This window comes from Micromys minutus (genome assembly GCF_963924665.1).
Source record: "Micromys minutus genome assembly, chromosome: 25".
Classification (NCBI taxonomy): Eukaryota; Metazoa; Chordata; class Mammalia; order Rodentia; family Muridae; genus Micromys; species Micromys minutus.
Window position 1 is genome coordinate 12305232 of NC_137960.1, and position 20811 is coordinate 12326042.

General features: G+C 38.7%; 1 pseudogene across 1 annotated transcript; it reads right to left on the minus strand.

The window, feature by feature from the left end:
• Nucleotides 1-17871: 17871 nt before the first annotated feature.
• LOC308436956 (signal transducer CD24-like) lies at nt 17872-18100 on the minus strand (annotated as a pseudogene). The gene has a single exon. The product of its transcript is annotated as a signal transducer CD24-like (transcript).
• Nucleotides 18101-20811: the final 2711 nt, after the last annotated feature.

A 20811-nucleotide genomic window follows, 5' to 3' on the forward strand; every position in this document is an offset into this window, starting at 1 on the left:
GAAAATACCTTCTCCATTATGATGCTATTGACCAGGGTAGTGGGTCTCAACCTGTGGGTCACAAGCCCTTTGGGGGCTCACACAGTTCCTTTACAGGGTTTGCCTAAGGTCATTGGAGGTATCAGATATTTACATTAAAATCCATAAATCTGGAAAATCAAAATAATGAAGTAGCAATGAAAATTTTAAGGTTGGGGTCATCACATCACAAGGTATTAAAGGTTCCCAGCACTAGAAAAGTGGAGAACTGTTGGTCCAGGGTACGATAAATGTAAATTAATTGTGACTGAGTGAAATTTCTATTGTCTGCTCAGGAGGATGTTTTCTGAATAGCTTTTTGTAATATTTAAGTAAATACAAGGTCAGATCTGAAGTTTCAAAAGAATTTTCCACAGGATGCAAACACTTTAAATAGTTTCACAGTTATATAAAATAATGCATTTTGCTTTTCATAACATTCCTTCTTTTCACCTTGTTCAGGAGACTTGAGTATTTGTTTCTGTTACAAATGAATGTTGGGCTGGGGCATGGGGGGAGGGGCATTGTTCAACGAGTAAGCATATTTTTCACACCAATACATAGAGCTAATAATGGCTGCACATGACTAAACTTGTGGTGGTTTGCCAAATGGATATATCCCAGGGGATTACTGCTTGGCCAGCCTTGGGAAGACAAGGTCAAATAGAGGAACAGGGATTGAAGAAAAGATCATTCAGAAGCCACCTCACCCGGGGATCCACCACATATGCAGCCACCAAATCCAAGCACTATAGCTAATGCCAAGAAGTACTTACTGGCAGGAATCAAATAGAGATGCCCCCTCAGGGACTAAGTTAGAGTCAATAGATACAGCTGAGCATGTTTGCAGCTAACCATCAGACTGAACTTGGGGACCCCAATGAGGGTGCTAAAGAAAAGATCTAAGGAGCTGGAAGGGGTTGCAAACTCATGGGAAGAACAACATTATCAACCAATCAAACCCTACAAAACTCCCATGGACTAAAACACCAACCTTTGTGCACACATTGAGAGACCTATTGATCTAGTTGTATATAAAGCTGAAGATAGTAGTGTCTGGCATCAATGTGAGAAGAGGCTTTTGACCAAGAGAAGGAACGTTTCCCAATATAGAGAAATGCCAAGGCAATGGAGTGGAAAGGGTGATTAGGAGGGAGTGCACCTTTGTGAAAGCAAATAGAGGGGGAGGGGAATGGGAGTGGGGCAGGGGAAAGGGATAACATCTCACATGTAAATGCAAAGTATCTAATAAAAATAGGAAAAAAAAAAAGAAACTGGAAGAAAACAAAAGAACTGGTTCTAGGACAGTAGAGACACATTACCATCTAATAAAAGAGAGAAACAGGAAGACACTGTATGTCTTTCTAGGGTCTCTAAATACAACATGAATTCACTGCCACCATATCACACAAATAGGGAATGTGACAATAATATATCCCAACAGTTCAGTGTGCTGAGGCATCAGTGTAGTAACACTTACAGCCAAGGCTCTTGCAATTGATTTGAGTTGTCCTTCTGTGCTAGCTAGTTTTATGTCAACTTGATCCTCACTCTGGCCATCAGAGAAGATAGAACCTTGATTGGGAAAATTCTTTATAGGATCGGACTTTTGGCAGATATGTAGAGCATTTTCTTAATTAGTGATTGACATGGGAGGGTCCAGACCACTGTAGGTAGTGTCATTCCTGGGTTCGTCATCCTGGGTTCTATAAGAAGGCAGGTTGAATAAGACCTGGAGAACAAACCAGTAAGCAGCACCCTTCCATGGTTTCTATATCGGCTCCTGCCTCCAGGTTCCTGCCTTGCTTGAGTTCCTGTTCTCACTTCTTTCAATAGTAAATAGTGATGTGGAAATTTAAGCCAAATAAACCCTTTCCTTCCCAAGTTGCTTCACTCATGGTGCTTCATCACGGCAAGAGCAATCCTAAATAAGACACTTCTTCAGGAGGATGCAGAGTCAGAGTCCTACATCAGACAGTGTAAAAATGAGTCACTTGATAACCAGGATGCAGTCCTTCAATGCACACCAAATTATCTTGTCTATGGACTTCTTAGTCTCCATAATAAAGAGAAATAAATGTTTATGCCATGTTCTATCAGACTAAGTCAAATTCAAATAAAGTACCTATAATATATAAAAAGGCCCAAGTTCATTATCATATTCCTTTGGCCTCTAAATGAAATTGTTGCTTATGGAGCTTAATTTGTGGACTGTATAGAAAATAGAGAATACACTGCCTTATATGTTTACTTACGACTATGTGAAATATATATATATATAATATTTAAAACATATTTTATTAAATTAATATATTATCTATTATTTATATAATGTATATTAATCAAAACCTTTATACTTATATATTAATTATAAACATTAATAGATTTAATAACATATCAATACATTAGTATACATTAATATATAATATAGTAAATATACTAATCAGAACATTGAGAAGAAAGAGACTTTACATTGGGAGAATTCTGTGATGTCACTGGGTGTGATATTTTCTCCTTACATTATCAGTTCTAGAGCATGACAATGAATGAAGGTTTTAACAAAAATAAAATTAAGAAGAGTCTTTGTTGAATTATGACTATAGTTTGGTTGTCCATAGTTTTCAAGTTAAAGTAACCTTAAGGTATTTGTAGTTAGCAAAATTTGCCAGGGAAATGAATCATTTTTAGGTAGTAGGAATAATCACTAAAGGATGACCATAAAAACGAAATATGGTCTCCCTTCCCATTTCCTTAGAAAATGCTTAGCCAGAGGCTGAGTGACCATAGCTCTAGTTTCTGCTCTACAGTCATATGACCTCAAATAGTGAATGGAATTCAAGGCAAAAACGGTTGTTCTGTGAAGATCATTTCCATGCTGAAGTGACTTATGTAAGAACAGTTCTTTATGTCAAGAGACACAGACCAGGCCATGGCAAGATCCTTTGACCAGTAAATGAAGTCTCTTAGTCATTGGCTGAGTGGTTCACAGTCTCGAACAGTGCTCTAGACCTTACTCACCCTCTGCAGAATAAATCAGGCTGAGTCCCCCAATCCCAGATCACACAGACATTCACAGAGGGATTTGTAAAGTCAAACATTTAACATCTTAGTATGAGCGCCTGTCTTTATGAACTAAGGTTCACAGGCACTGTAGAATATATTCAGGAATTTGCAGTTACCAGAAATTAGTCTCTGAAAAAAATGCTTTAAAATGTTGATACTTTGTAATCTCTTGGCTGTTTAGAACTTTAAACATTGAAAGTTACTCCGAACCTGTTCCTTTGAGACTGTTGAATAATATGAATGTCAGAGAGAGTATTGAACCTTCACAAGACCAAGGGCCTTTCCTCCCACTGATGCCAGATAAGGCCAGCCTCTGCTACATATACAGCTGGAGCCACGAGTCCTTCCATGTGTGACTCTTCCCACCCCCAGAGCTCTCAGGGACTAAACCACCAACCAAAGAAGAGTACTGTGAATATTTAATGTAGTTAGTTTCTAGTTTTACAGATATTTGAATAGATGTGCAAAAATAAAATTTAAAATTTTGAAAATTAAATAACAAAATTTATAATATTTAAAATAGAATTCATAATAGCTGTATGTTACATTGGAAGACAATTTTCAAAAATTACTTAACTTTTAGTTTCCCAGTAGAATATAGAGTTTGGAGCAGGTGTGTGTGTATGTATGTGCATGTGTGCATGTTCCTGTGTGTGTGTGTGTGTGTGCATTGAGCATGCATGTATGCATTCTTCTTGCACTCTTCTTAACATGTGTATGGATGCTTGTGTGAGAGCAATTGTGTAGGCTTATGTATATGACTATGTGTGAAGAATTAAATTCAGATCAGTGACTTCTTCAATCTCTTTGCACCTTATATACTGAGGCAAGTTCGCTTACCTGAACCTAGATCACCAGCATCACCCATCAGGAAATGTACATGGGTACCAGAGCTATTACCTCTGATATCCTCCTTACACAACCAGGTCAGGGCACATTGTTTTTCCAAGTCCCAGTTCTGCTCTCTTATGTGTTATACAAGAGATTTAATCACAGTTTCTATTACAACAGAAATCTCTGTAGAACTCTCACCTTCCTCACACAATTTGGAGACATTTAAGCAAGATCTCTCAGTATGTTAGACCTGTATGTAGCACTAAGCAGGGTGTGGCATGGGCTGCATAATTCGAGAAGCTGAGTTGTCACAGTGCATGTTAATTAGACCGTATCAAACTGGATTCTAACCTCTTTAGAGCTTCCTGGCCGCAGTTGCATTTTCACAGAAATTAGAGTCATCTCTGGTCATGGAACTCAGTGTTAAGGTTAATTGTTCCTCCTGGACATCTACCATCTTTATATCTATAAATAAGACTTTGAGTTGTCTTTTAAAAGCCCTATCCAGCTTCTATGTTCCTTGTCTCAGAGTCATCAAGTGTTCTTTAGAAGTCCTTGATTGCAGTAGGCATGCAATGTCTTAATTTTTCCAAGTTCTATGCACAGTTAGGAAGAATTTTATCATTCTATAAAATAACTGGATTGAGATGGAAGAAGGCAATATCTTGAAACAGACAAACAATGCTTCTCCACAGTGAAGAAGGATGGATGCTCAGTATGGTAATGGACAGATAAAGTCTTGCAAGCCATCCACAAGTATGCTTGTGTACTAGATAAAGTCATAGCTACACGGGTTGAGTTACCCCTACTACATGGTGGGCATATGTGGTGTGAGAATCAGGGAAGTTGTTTTTGATCTACCCAATGGTTTAAGCAGAGAATGATTTTATATTTCTCTCTAGGTCAAGGAGCTCGCTCTATACAATAAATTTTGTGACTCAAATATGAGAGAGGCATAAGCCACAGAACATCAGGGAGCTGGGAATTTTAGTGACATCAAAGGCAGAAATTTCCCCACCATGCCTATACTACTGACCTTCACACCATTTTAAATGAAATGAATCAAATTTCTCATTGTTGAAACGATGCTAAGTGTTGGTTTCTACTACTACAATTTAGCATGGTTCCTAACTGATAAAGGGTAAAGACACAGGCATGCAATACAATTTTAATGTACAAACTAAGATCGATTAAATTAAAATGTATTGATGACTGTATTGTTAAGAAACAGAATTAGCATTAAGATTTATTAGCAGCACTCAGAGCTTGGAAAGAATCACATTTATGTTTATGTAGAGTCTTCTATGTGAATTGTTATAAGAAACACATTTTAGAGTTTACCTGTCACTCATCTCTTGCTAATTATATATTAATAAGCCTTGCCTGTCTCATTCATTCATACCTGTCTTGTCTTCTGTGAATTTGAAAGTGCCTTCTTCTAATTTGCTATCTGCCCTCAGTTAATAGACAACAATATTCGTCATTGGGACTGTCTGTATATCTTTCAGGAATTATCATCTCATAGTGCTCTCTTAGTTGTTAAGTTTCAACACACAAAGCAATAGCTGCACAAATTCAGCCTTGGGTATGAGAATACAAGTAGACTAATGTTTCCTGTGAATAATTATCTGGATGGCTGTGTATCATGTGTATATTTTAGCTAAGATTACTTGACAATCTCAGGCTGGTTCGGTCTTGTCACTATATCTGAGACTATGTAACTATCTGTACATAGGTTGATGTCAGTCTGTTTCTTAGGTGGGTACATAATCTGAATTGAAAAACCCAAGTCTGCTTGTTTCTAAAGGTCTTACAATAAGGAATCTGAGCCTTTTCCAGATTCTTGTCTTCTTCCATCTGACAGGTCACTACAGTGAGAGTTTCGTCCCCTTTTTCTGGGCTTCAAAAGAAATTCAATTAGGTTTTGTGAGTTCTTTCACAGTTTTTAAGAGAGTTGTGAGGATATAAAAAAGAATCTAGAGAGAGTGTGCCTTGAACTCAATAGGCCCATCTTCCCTTTAATGGCATGAACACATGGAATTACTTAGTTTCCAGTAGTTGGGAGAGCCAGTCTCATTTCTAACACTAAGGTTCACAGAAAATCAAATTGTCTCAGCAGTGGGAGTGTCCTCTCACCTCTGAAACTGTCTACAGCTAAGTGTACCCATAACTCTACACCCTTAACTCCCCCAAACTCAGTATGATTTAGGAAACTGCTTTTTAAGATTTTATTTACATCCAGAGACTGTCATACAATTGATAATAATAATAATAAAGAAGTTAAGGCAGTTAAGTTAGGTGAAAAGGTACTTGAAGATGAAACAAAAGGGCAACCTGGGTAAAGGGTGATGTACGTGCCAAGTGTTTGATCAAAATAACAAATATGGAAAATATAGAAAACTACTTATAAATAAGGAATCATTTAGTTCATGGCTCAGAGGTGTTGATATATGACTGTGCAGTCTCTTGTCTTTTGAGTCCGTGCTAAGACAGAGCATGCATGCTAGCAGATAATGTAGCTAAGCAAAGTACTTGTATGCTGTCCTTATGTCTTGCTCATTTGACCTGAGTGCTTACTAAAGGGGTCCATGCTTCTTCCCAGCCTAAGATCTTACCATCTGCAGGGGGGAACACTGTCATTTCTTGATGTGTTATTTACACCGCTTTTATTCTGTCTCTGCTCTCATTGCTATATAAAAGCCTTTGTGCAACTTGATGAACAACAGAACAGGGAGTTAGCAGCCTTATTTTGGTTCTGATTTTAGAAGGCTGGCTTCAGTCTTACCCCTTTAGTTCAGTGTTTCATGGAGATGGAGATGTACATATATATATATATATATATATATATATATATATATATATATATGTGTGTGTGTGTGTGTGTGTGTGTGTGTGTGTGTGTGTGTGTGTATGTATGTATGTATACACACATATATGTGTATATGATGTATGCATATGATATATACATATCATATATAACACATATAATATACATGTATACATATTATAGCCGTTATTATATTGAGATATGTAACTTACATTTCTAGTTTCCTCAAGAATTTCATCATGAAACCACACTGAACTTTTCCAATTTTCTTACCTACATTTATTGAGATGATTTATTGAGAAGTGGTTTCTATTCTTCAGTCACCGTTTATATGGTGTTTTATAACTTTAAATCTCTGCAGGTTAATTTTCCCTGCATTCCTGAGACAAAAAAAAAGCAACTAGGTTGTGATGTGTGACCTTCATTCCTGTTAACCCTGAAGTGCATCATGAAGTTATTTAATGTTTTATTGATGTTTTCTGATGACTTTTCTCTAATCTTTAATAGTTGTATACCTATACAAAACATATTTTGGTCATATTCCACTTCCTAGATTTCTATTTTCTATCCTACTTTCCAATTCCCTTTGGAGTCCTTTATGTTCTTAACATAACTTTTAGTACATTCATTCATGTATATAAATATGTATTTATTAATTCATATATACCATGCAGTGTATTTAGAATGGTGTGCATTTGCATGGATGTGAGGCTGTTCACTAAATCATGGACAGAGTACCAGTAGCTATACCCTTGAGAAAAATGACTTCTTTTGCTCTGATCAACCATGCATTGCCAATGGCTCCTTATCTAGAGGTGGGGACCACATGCATCCTTCCCCTTCAATTCTGGACTGCGATGAATTAGATCTTATGCAGTTGATTATTGCTATTATTGGTTTATGAGCGCATATAGGAGGAATGAGTCAGCATGTTCAGAATGGCAGCCCACAGTGGCCCACACATGCGCAATAGTTGCTTCTCTATCTGCTAACACTGAAACCTGTCTGACACTCAGAGACAAATGATGACAGAGCACATAACAAGACCCATCAATCAGATGGTGCTAGCAACCAAAGGTGAGATGCCATCCAAGAGCAAGAATTAACAACCCCAAAGTAGCCTGAAAAAAAATCTTTGTATGTTATCTGATAAAAGTGCATCACTACTCTATGTAAACAACTGGAGAAAAAAAAATCAATAAACTGAACTAGGGAGCTATGTTGGTTTAAGAAAGCCTTTCTTCTCAGTTCCTTCTAAGGCTGGTCTGAGGTACAGAGGAGGTTAAAAGTCCTTTTAGGTAGTTCCTTCAGACCCCTTAAGCTTACGTTGACCTTTTCTGGTCCTGTCTCTCAATTTTAAAAAATATGAACATTTATAGTCATAAAGTTTCTTCTTAGGTGTTCTGCATACAAGAAATTCTGGTAAGCTGTTATAATGATTTTTTTAAATTATATGACAATCTTAACTTCTTTGTTGATTTCTTTAAAGATTTCTGTTCATTCAAATGTATATTGCTCAGTATCCAAGTAGTTTTGCTTATCATGAAATGTTAATATTCCAGGGTTAATTTTGAAGAAAACTTTTGTTTATAGCAATCGTATTTGGCTTGCTACATCGCTGTTTGCTTAGAGTGATATGGTGTTAAAATGATGTGTTTACCTTGGTAGGTGAGTTGCCTCCTTCTGATAATGTTCTGGATAAATTCTTCTCTGGGCATTTCCATTTGAAGTTTTAAATGACCCTTATGTTTGAAAATCTATTTCTGTGATTGGGAAATGTCATGATATTATATTACTAAATAGATTGTGTAGGTTTGAAGGCCTTTAGCTCAGCTCCTACTTTATGTGTCCAAGAGATTATGGAAGGTTGTGACCAATCACAACCTTCATCTTTGTTTGTGTGCCCTATGGTATGTATGTTTTTGGCTATGTGTTTTATGATTGTCTCAAATCTGTTCTCCACATCCAGAAATCCATTCTTCTGTTTGGTTCTTGTGTCTTCTACCATTGACTGATTCCTTCATTTCCCAAAGTCTCCTTAGGTTCCTTTTGAGAGTTACAGTTGCTTTGTTTAACTTTTCTCTATGCTTTCTCTTCAGTCTTCCACATTGTTGACTATTCATCAACTTGGCTATCTTGCTAGGATTTTTATTAGATCACCTTATTTCACCTATTTACTTGGGTCCTCTAGGTGGTCACCGATCCTTTTTAAATATTGGAATCTGAATTTCTGTCTGGCATTTTACCTATATTATTTTTGGTTTGTGGTTTTCAGGAGTAGTGCCTTTATGAGACCATGATATTGGCCTTTTTCTTTCTTTTTTTTTTTTTCTTTTCATTTTTTTTTCTTGGTGAAGAGTTGGCATTTTGTTTTACTCATGTGTTCTGCACATCTTTTGGAAGAGGTATATTTCCTTTCTCTGCTTTCTGTTTGAATTAGGAGGGTGTTATCATTTCATGGCTGCATACTTTTTATGAGTGTTTAATCAGGAAGTCAACTGTGGCCACTGAAATGATTATTGATGGCAGCTAGAAGAAAACACACTGTACAGCAGTGGTATCCCAGGTAAGTTCACTGACAGCAGCCACAGGGAACTTTCTGGGAGAAGTCTAGCTTATGGCATTTCAGCATTGAGCATATTAATAACAAAGTAGTGGATCCTACAGAGAATGGGAGAAGTGGTAGGGTAGCTGTGAATGAAAGGAAAATTATATGGAGCAGGAAAGAGAAAAAAAATTAGAGACATTTTATAGAGTTGCTGCAGAGTTATAACAACATAATTAAATAAAATTCAAACTAAAGCAAAAAATACCTAAGCAACATGTTAAAGTGTGGATAACAAAATAGAAAATACTAGAAATAAATAGAATGAAATCAAAAGTATTATAAGCTAACTCAGTATTTCTCCCTAGATGGTTTGATGTGATTACTTCTCCCCTCCCATTGGTTGCCTTTTATAGCAGTTTCTATAGGTTAGAATTACTGCTGCTAGTCTCAGCAATTTAAATAAACTAAGATACTATGAACTTCCTGCTGTGAGGGATACCTGTGCAGGGTCTTCTACCTCCTGCCAGCATTAACCAGTCTTCGGGTCCAAGTTCCTATTAGAATCTAATCTCTAGTGTGTGGGAGATTTGTTGACCTGTGGGCTTGTCTGAGACTGGGACTTTCAGAGGTCTATCAGTGTCACTGGGTTGGCTCTTCCTAAGGATGCTAGGATCTGAGGTTGTTGCAATTTCCCTTCAGTATTGTACCTTCCAGTCAACTAACCACTCAATCAGGCCTTGCACTGGTCTGGATGCTGGTGCTGCTTTGTGAGAAGATCCTAGTGAAGCATATTTCGTATCCATCGCTATTTGTGTTGGAGAAAAAAGAGTCTATTTTGGTTTTATTCTCCTTTTCCTTTGCCATCATATTGCCTAGAGGCAGCTCCAGTCTTGTATCTGACCCAGCTGTCCTAAATGCTGGAGGCTGCATGTAATTAAATATAACATCCAGGAAAAAAAATATTCCATCTCACATCACTAAATTTGTTTTTTATGGTCTTAAGAATCTGTGGCATACAAAATGTCTCAAATTTACAGAAAATATAGACATGCACGCTTCAGAGGAGCTAAAATTCAAGGCGTTAATGACAACTATTTTGCTAAAGCAAAGGTGATTTTGTGCAGGCAAAACAAATATAACAATTCTACTGCTTGGGGCATCATATACAGTGGATGCCCTTAATGGTTGTCTTAACAGAATCACAGAAAAGGAGCAATAATTTTTTGTTCATCAATATAAAACAAATTAGGAGGCAGAGTACTTTCCAAGGGAAAAAAAAGAAGTTTATTAATTCTCATTTTTTTGGCTGCTTAAACTCATGGCGTTTGCATAACACTGGCCCCGTTAAAAGTCTCCTGGGGAAGGAAGAGATTCTAAGACAAGAAAAGAAGGAAGAGAATGACTATAGGATAGGATCAATACCAGCTTTACAGAAGTTCTGTCTCCTTGAAAGTAGGCAAGGGCCACATAACTATTATCTGCATCTTTTCCATAATCAGAACTTGCAATAACCACCAAGGTCCCACCTCCCCAATGACCTCATCGTTTCCACTTGGTTCCACTAGGTTCAACCTCCCATGACTTCTCCCTCTCACTCGGTTCTACCTCCCAGTGACGTCTTCCTTCTCAGAAGGTTCCTCCCACCAGGGACCTCTTCTCTCCCACTAGGTTTCATCTCCTACTGACCACCTCTGTCCAGTCCTCTCTTCCTCCTAAAGGTTCCATCTCCTTCGACAGGGCCACGCTGTGCTCCATTTGTTTAACACACAATCAAGGTACTCTCCTGATCTTACAGGGTGAGAAGATCACTCTAAGACAGTTTCTTGACTCTCTTCTTTGTAAGTGACTGAAAATGGATTATTTGGGGAGTAGAGGTGAGTCGGTGGTTGAGAGTGTGTCCATCTCTTTCAGAGGACCCGGGTTTAATCCTTAGTACCTATGTCAGATGACTCACAAAAACCTGAAATCAAGCTTCAGGGAAGACCCAGTGTCCTCATTTGTACTCCCTCCCAGGCTACTAAAGTTAGGGCCACAAACACACACCTCAAATACATTTTAAGAAGAGAAATTTCTGAAATGCCATTAAGGCATGTATTTCTCACGCATCTGGTTGAAAGGGGATTTGTATCTGTCAGGACAGAGGACATATTTAGGAACCCTGGCTTTTCTCATTTTATTTATCATCTCCATGATGACCCACCTCTTCACAACACTTAGCTTGCCATACACAGGTTTCCCCCATTTCCTTGGGATTTCTGTATGATAACCAGAAATGTTTATTTTTCATTTATTTGGTATTAAAGTTTTATGTGTCACTTACAACTTGCATTGAGTAAATGGCCCTCTCATGCTAGTAACAAAGAGGCACAGGAAAGGTGAAGATTCCTTACTTTGCTGTAGAATCCAAATGGGTACTGTGGAGAATCTGTAATACTAGGTCTCTATTGTATTCCACAGTTCCAGAGCTGAGTCCTACAAGTCTTAGCTACAATAAAAGTCCTAAACATCCAAAGTAGCCTCTGTCTTTCAACAAAATAACCGATGTTAAAACCAATGTGGTTAAGAATAAAAGGTACCCTTGCAGTCAGACCACATACTAAAGCCTAGAGGTAAGTTTCCAAGGCTGCAGTGAAAGTCCAGCCCACTCCTTTCCTGAGGGATCCACAGTCTGTTCAGTTCTATCCCGGCAGTGTCCCCATTTGAACCTTGATTTCCTCAGGGAAGCAAACATCCTTCATGGTTATTCAGTCTCAAGAATTAGTCTGGAAGAAACATTGGAGCCCAACACCAGAAGGGTTTCTAGAGAGATAAAGAAGCTAATTTGCAACAACTCTGGGAGGCAACAAAAGTTAATAGAGAAAAATAAACTAGAAAAACTACCAAATAACTCAAGTAAGAGTCAGAGAGGATCCATTCTGTACTTCTGCACATTTGGTTTCTCTCCTTTGTCTTTGGTGGGATGACTATTCAGCTGAATCCAGAACAAGAAAGGTCAGGTAATTACTGTATAAGATGAGAAAAAGAAAAAAAAATACACAGAGACATTTCTGTCAATTCGGTAAATGTAAGCTTTCTGGAGTCCATTTGCTCATGAAAAGGTTGTAAACAGAACCTTATTGTTCTAGAGTTTTTCCTCCAGAGAATGATGAACTTCAATAGTGACTGGCAAAGACATGCCCATGGGTACAAAACTGCTCTGAACATTTTAGTAGTAACCAACCACTTTCTGGTTAAATCTAAGGGTCACATCACAGGAGAACATATGTATTTTTTGTACTTTATATCCAGCTAGAATCCCATAGTTGGGGAGATCAAAGAACTCACGTGTGAGCCTACTACTATTATACAGTTAAATAAAAATAGTGCCAAACTATATACATATGCATACACACACACACACACACACACACACACACACACATCCCTATAGATTAGTACCTCTCTCTCATACCTCATCAGATAAGTTTCTTTGTACAGTAGGTGGCGATTAACTCAGAAAATCAAATCTGGTTAAAGGTGCAAAAAATTAAGTGACTGAGGAGAGTATTCAGATTGGTCATTTATATGACTCCCTGCAGGTAAAAGATTAGGAACCATCATAAAAGAGGGAGATGACATATTTTATGAGCCAAGGATTGGGGAGGAGTAGGCTGAAAGAGAGTCTTCTGGGTATGACAGGAATGCGTCCCTCATAACCTCAGCAGCACCTCTGGTTCTTGTGGAACTGCCACATGATGAATTCTGTCAACATTCTGGCACAGAGCAATGAGATCATGTGTCCCCACCCATGAATGAGGAGATATTGACAGGTAATGACTTCTGGGAAAAAGAGTGAGTTCGTTTTCTTTAAAGGTATATAGCTCCTGGTGAGTATCTCTCATTCCAATGGATGGCTCCAAGCCCAGAAGAAGAACATCACAAATGAAAATCAGTGGGTTGTAAATAAAAATAAACAGGACCATAAGTTGAGAAAGTGAGAACATGGATGAGAAAGCATACGAAGGGGGGAGGGTAAATATGATCAAAGTACACTGTAAGAAATTCTCTAAGAATTAATAAAACCATTATATTAACAAATCAATTCGGGGAATTGAAATTTTCCCATTGACATCTGTACTGGAATCTGTACAAGAATCAAGACTCAGGTCTTGAAACACACTCTGGGGTGTTCCCTCATAAAACCTGTTCAAAGGGAGCCTGCCATGGTCCTTCCCAGTCCCATCCTGTTTATTCAGTTCTAGGGAACCTAGTGAGGATGAAGGGTGATAGGGAGGTCTATGGTAGGGCGTGGAATTCTGCAGGATAGTCGGTTTCACGTGTGTGCATTAACAGGGATGATGTCTACAGCATCTGCAAAGCAGCTTGCCAAGAAGGCCTAGCAGATGTATTCTAAGAAGGAAACAATGCTGCCTATCCACAGCTCCTATTTTTAAATGACTTTTTATTGTCATATATTCACTGTAGGAAATGATACGCTTCAACAAGAAATTTTTATTGAAATACATCACATACTCTGACTATATTTACCTCTCCAGCTTCCCCTCACAAGATATCACATCTCCTTTCAGGCTATTTATATATTTTCTTACATTTTTTCCCAAGCTGAATACACATGCAGTTAATTCTGAAGAACTATCTTGCCTATTTATAGTACCACAGAAGGAAATTTGTTCTGATCACACAAACAGAAAGAGTAGACACAGTTCTCATAATTGATACACAAGGTGATTTGTTTCAGACTGCATCTGCTGACCTTCCTATTTTCCATATGAATGCTTTTTTCTGACTTCAACTCCAAGAAACAATGTAGTTGATCTGCCTTGGTACACAGTTTACAACTCTTATGTGAACCATACATGACCTAAACTAATATTGTATTTCATAGTGGCCAGGATTAATATTTCTCAGAAAGATTATACACACACAACACACACACACAGAGGGAGGGAGGGAGGGAGTGAGGGAGAGAAAGTGGTGGAGGAGAGTAAGCAGGGCCATGAGAGGATAAGAGGACACAGAAAAATAAGGACATTGCCAGCCAGATTGGTAGCCAGATGCCAGAGACAGAAGGAGAAATACACATGGTAAACAGATAGCCCTAAACTCAAAGGTAAATTATAGATCATTTGAAAAATGATGGAGAAGTCCACATGAACATTAAAGTATAATGGTTTGGTTTAAAATCCAGCCACAATAAAATCAAAACAGGTTTTCTCTTCTTTATAAGATCACATAACACAAAATACTGAAAAACACAGAACCAGGGAGACAAAAGAGGCCACTCCAGGTGAAAAAATATCAGAATCCAGATAAGAGATGGTAACATGTCTTGACCAGTAAATAGTGGGAAAACAGTCAAAAAATTATTTTTTTTTTACCTATACACTGAGGTCAGTTTTGCAGAAATGTTTGATGCATAAAATGTGAATTAAGGACACAGTAAACTACATGTTGCTTATATCTTCAAAAAGGGAAAACCTTTGGCATGAGGGAAGAGACACAAGACAGAGTTGGAGAAGTGTAAGTAAAAATACTTGCTCTGAGTCAAGTGTAAATACAGCTATCAAGCAGTTCTGTGGAGTACCATCCTGGGCAGTTCTCGTTACAAATCTGGACCCCTGATGTCCTGAGAAAACCAGGAGAGAAATCAGTCTTGGGTTCAAACAAAGAATGTAGAGAGAGTTTGTGTATAGATAAAGGATGTGCCAGGACTCTCTACCAGGTGCAAAAGAGGAAAGCGTTGGTGATTAAAGTGTATCCCTTGGTACAGACACAAGCTAGAAGCAGCACTGCTTTTAGGAAGACAAAGGTAGGATTCAGAGAGAGGAAGTATCTGTATCAAATTTATTAGCATCAACTAGACAAGACTTTCTAGTCCTTGACACTTTTCCCAAGTGTCTGTGCCTCAAGCCAACCAGGTTTAGGCTCTGCCCTCCTCAGAAGGCAAATTGAGTATCCAGTACGTGAACTGTGGAGATATGGCTCCTTTGATTATATTTCAGAGGCTGCCTCCAAAAACCTCAAGGCCCAGAAAACAGTGTGGAGACAAAGCAAGGTCTCAATGGGTGGAAATCGTGGATAGGAGCCACCACAACGACTGCACCACAGAAATGCTACACAGGGACAAGAAAGACTACCTTCCAGATAGCAGACTTAGTTAGCTGTACCATTATTAAGTCATGGGGTGACACTTTTTATCCATGAGGGTTCCAGGACAAGCTATGGCGATGAAGTAGGTGCCTATAAGTTTGAGATTCTGACCTCTGCCTTGGAGAATACAGAAGAAGTAGGTCATGGGTCTCCAGTTGTCTTTGGAGTTCAGGACTTGTAGGGACCTATTATCCCTTTCTAATTTTTCTATCTTGTATAGAGTGGGAATATCAACCCTTTGTTCACATGGTTCCTGTTTTAGAAGCATGGAGTGTATTTCAAAGTCACTTAGCTAAAATGGAGCTTTCTGAGGATGAGTCAAACCTTGAGTCACAGTTTATACTGGAAATAGAAGACACTTTGGACTTAGCCTTCAATATTTATGCTGCTGTGAATTGAGACAATTTATTATACAGGATTTTTTTCTTCTTTCTTTGAGAATATGTTTAGAGATATAATAGTTTGAGCACATTTCCATCTAAAGCTCCTACCTGAGAACAGAAATCCCATTTAGAAAATCTAAAGAGAAAATTTTCATAAGGAAAATGTGTCTCAGAAGGACATGTTTACAGGCTCCATGCTCTCTGTCAAGACTCAGGCAGAACATCCCAGAAAAGGAGAGAGGGAAACCATACTGTCACGAGGTGGGAAGTGATTCACTTAAATGTTGTATTCTTAAAAGGGCATAGCTTTGCAACCATGAACTCACACCAGGTGTGGTTCCCATCACAAGAGATGCCAGAGAACAAGCCAGACACTATTTTGGAAGGGATGGTGTTGATCTATGCCTAGCCCCTTATTAAAAACCCAGAAGGAAAAATCATTATTCTTTAAGGGTGTATACACAAGTATGTCCTTCATATTAGAGTTAATGCCCATGCATGTACATATAAGAATTTTAACCAGATTCACCTCTTTTTTTTGCTCTTTTAGCCATTTCTTTTTTATTTACAGTTTGTGTTCAATGCAAATCAATTCCATAACATGACAAGTTACTATGAATCAAAGCATAAATACACAAACACAATATACAATCAAATAGGTGTACAGCATTCAGGTATGAGGCAAGGGGAGTGTTCATTCACACACACAGTAGCTTCGAGTCTGTGAGGTCGCCTTGTTCCCGGGTAGGTTTCTAAAGATAGAGAAAAATGATTCTGGTTATCAAGACTACTGTGGCCTTAATAGAGACCAGAATGTGTAAGGATCAGTGTGTGACCATGCGAACAAAAGATATTTTTCAGGAAATGTCATGTTTTGGAAGAAGGTATGTGTGTATCAAGGAAATTGGGAAAAATTGTAGAACTAAGCCCCCTTTCAGGCACAGGACCAATGTCAAACTATCTAAAAATATGAACTGATAACCAAAGTATTCCAAACGTGGCTATTCTGATCCATGGTTTTGTTTTTCTCTTTTAAAAAAAAAGTATTTACAGAAATTGTATAAAAGACTTTGAGAATTCAGTGAGAGTTAGCTTCCAGTCTTCACATCCCAAATGTTGGGTTTACAATTTTGGCTTCTATGCATATTTGCCTATAGAATTTTAAGACTCACAACTTCTGCCTTGCTAACAGACCACACTTTAAATTATAAAAACCCTCAACATAAGCCAAAATAAAAAGAAGCATTTTGAAATTAGCCGAGACCAACATAATTCTGCTCTCTGGAACCAGTTTACATAAGTTTCATAGTGAGTGAGAAAAGACAATGGAAAATGTCTACCATTTTGACTTTTGAAATCAGATTTATTCATTGGCGGCTGGATTTGGGGGTGGGTTCCAATCTCTGTCATTGGCTGGCACAGGTCAATTACTAGTAAAGGTCAAGTACAATGTCAGACCTAAAGCCACAGAAGTTGAGTGTAAAATGTTCATTACTGAAGAGAACATAGTTCAACAACATGAAACTTTACCTAGAGTTTAGCATATTAAATTAGTAGTAAGGAAAAAAACACATCGGGAATTTAAAAGTAACACCTAGTGGTTCCTTCCAACATATACATAAATAGCATCAGAGAAGCTTCTGAATATGACCTAACTGTGTTATGGCCTTATAGGTCGAATGAACCAATGGAAAAAAAAAAATGGATCTCCATTCCACACCTCATCTGTATCTCTACCTCAAACCTATGTCCGATCTCAAGTGAGAGTTTTAAGTGTCCACATTTCTTAAGCCACATTCAAGGAAATCACATCAATTTTGGATGCTGTCTTCATCTTGGACATAAAACTCCAGCATATTCAATATTGGCATGTCTCAGCTCTCAAATCCTTCACCGGTGAAATTTCAAATTTTCAGCGTTTTCTGTTGAGGTATGGTAATAGCCGATTTGATGTGGACCTGTTTCTTACTGGTCATTTTGGACTTGTGATTGCCATTTGGGGTGGGTCTAGAAGATGGGGAAGTCGAGACATTTCTTGGCCTGAGTCTCTAACAGTAGAGATGTAGGAGAGAGAGAGAGAACCAGGAGACCGGCTGTGGATTGCAGGGAGCTGCCACCCGCTCTGGTGGTAGCATTAGTTGTATTTGGGACAGCAGAGATACTCTGGTTACCAGAAAATGGTGTAGCAGATGTTTGGTTGCAATAAATCTGCGTGGGTAGGAGCAGTGCCAGAAGCAGCAACCCCAGCCCTAGCCTGGCCACCATCGCTCTGCCCATGTCAGCTCTGTCGCGCGCGGGACTCTCTGGATGTTCAGTGCGGAGAGATCTTCTCGGCTCTCGGGGGCGCAGGCAAGGCTCTTGATTGTAATTTTTTTATTTAAAGAAAATATAGAACTAGGAAGGGCAGTATAAAGGAGATAGAGTGACCTGGTGAGAGGCATCTATGATTCTATTTCAAAATAAACATTCATGAGATTTTCAATTAATTTTTAAAAAGGAAGAAAAGAATGGGTTTTTAGAAGTTTTGTCAAAGAAACAAACAGAATACTGGCAGCTGACCAAATCTTGTGGCCTAAAAATACAAGCCTTAATTTTAGAAGACGGACCAAACACTCAGACTATTTGCTACCGGGAACAGTGGAGATCCAGGGATGCAGGCCTTGTGAGACTGCGCCGTGAATAGCCAGGGCACAGAGAGGTCTGGGCCGAGAGCATGGAAAGCTAAGCCGCCCGATATTCAGGGTAGCAGGAACCCTGTAATAGGGACTTATTTATCTGCCAGGAAAGCCATCCTGTGCGGACCAAACGCTCAGGCCATTTGCCACCGGGAACAGCAGAGATCCAGGGACACAGGCCTGGCAAGACTGTGCTGTGAGTAGCCGGGGCACAGAGAGGGCTAGGCCTAGCACACGGTAGGTGTGGCCCTCCGGTTGGACCAGGGGAGCAGAAACTTTGCCATAGAGACTCTCGTCCACACGGAAAGCCCTTTCGTGAGGACCAATGGCTCAAGTCATTTGCCACCTAAAACAGCGGAGAGACCCAGGAACACAGGCCAGGTACATGAGAGAGAGGGGAATCAATCACTGACAAGACCACATATAATCAGAAACAACAAGATGGCAAGAGGAAAGCGAAAGAACTTACCCAATGGAAACCAAGACAACCCAGCAACATCAGAACCCACTTCTCCCATCACAGCAAACAGCAGAATGCCAAACACTCCAGAAAAAGAAGACTCAGATCTGAAATCATACCTCAAGATGACGATGATGGAGATCATTGAGAAGAGTGTGAATAACTCCCTTAAACAAGAATGAGAAGAAAAGCATAAAGAAATAGAAGCTTTTAAAGAGGAAACATGAAAAACACTCAAAGAAATCAAAGAACTAGAGGAAAACAGAACCAAAGAGATGAAGGAATTGAAGAAGGAATTTAAAATGGAAATGGAAACAATAAAGGAAACACTAAAAGAGACAACCCTGGAGGTAGAAAACCTAAAAAAGAAATCAGGAGTCACAGATTCAAGCATCTTTAACAGACTACAAGAGATGGAAGAGAGAATCTCGGGAGCTTAAGACAACATTGAAAACATAGACAAAACAGTCAGAGAAGATGCAAAAGCCAAAAAGCTCCTAACCCAAAATGTCCAGGAGATCTAGGACCAAATGAGAAGACCAAACCTAAGGATTATAGGAATAGAAGAGGGCAAAGAATATAAACTAAGAGGTACAGTAAGTATCTTCAATAAAATAATAGAAGAAAACTTCCCTACACTTAAGAATGAAATGATCCTGAGCATAAAAGAAGCCTACAGAACTCCAGATAGACTGGACCAGAAAAGAAATTCTTCCCGACACATAATAGTCAAAATGCCAAGTGCCCAAAACAAAGAAAGAATACTAAAAGCAGTAAGGGAAAAGTGGCACATACCATATTAAGACAGACCAATCAGAATCACACCCTACTTCTCAACAGAGACTATGAAAGCTAGAAGATCCTGGACAGACATCATGCAGAACCTAAGAGAACACAAGTGTCTGCCCAAGCGCTATACTCAGCAAAACTCTCAATCACCATAGATAGAGAGACCCAGATATTCCAGGACAAAACTAAATTTTCACAATATCTGACCACAAAACCAGCACTACAATGAATTATAGGTGGAAAACCCAATACAAGGAGGGAAACTACATCCTAGTTAAAACAAGAAAATACCTTAGCAAGAAAACCAAAAGAAGAAAGACACACAGGCACAATTCTACCTCTAAAAGCAAAAATAGCAGGAAACAGCAACCACTATTCCTTAATATCTGTTAACATAAATGGACTCAATTCCCCAATAATTTTAGAAGAAGTATAATAAAAGATGACCAGGCACTCAGACTCAGGCTGCTTCCAGGTCCTAAGTTATACATACATATTTATGTGTTTTTCTACTTGTTTCCTAACTTATGATAAAATGAAAAGTCTGTTCTGGGGTGGCAGTCCCAGTGGGGGGGGGGTTCTTCTTTCTTGTCCATTCTTTATGAGATATCAGAGGGGGAACAGCTTCAGCAGAGGGTAAGACTTGGTTTTGTGAGATATTTAGGGTTGCTGTATAATAAAGAGTTTACTATCTAACTCTAAGTTACTATGCTACTGTTCTTGACCTGCCTTCTGTGTTCCTCTGTGGCACTTAGCACCTCTTCCTAAAAGAGCAGGAGATAAAGCAAAGAATTAATTGCTAGAGCCTTTTCCCTTTCGTCCAGATGCCTCTTGCTTGTAGGGCTAAGGGAACATTTGGAGCAATATGCTCCTATTGAAACAAGAGAAGGAAAAATTTCTACATAGTTAAATATGCATACACTCACCTAAGTTCATATACAGATTCATGAAAGAGCATTTATACATTCCCACTCAAACCAGGTGGGTCAAACTTATATGCATTCTCACAGCTACATACTTACACACACACAGACACACACACACACACACACACACACAAATGC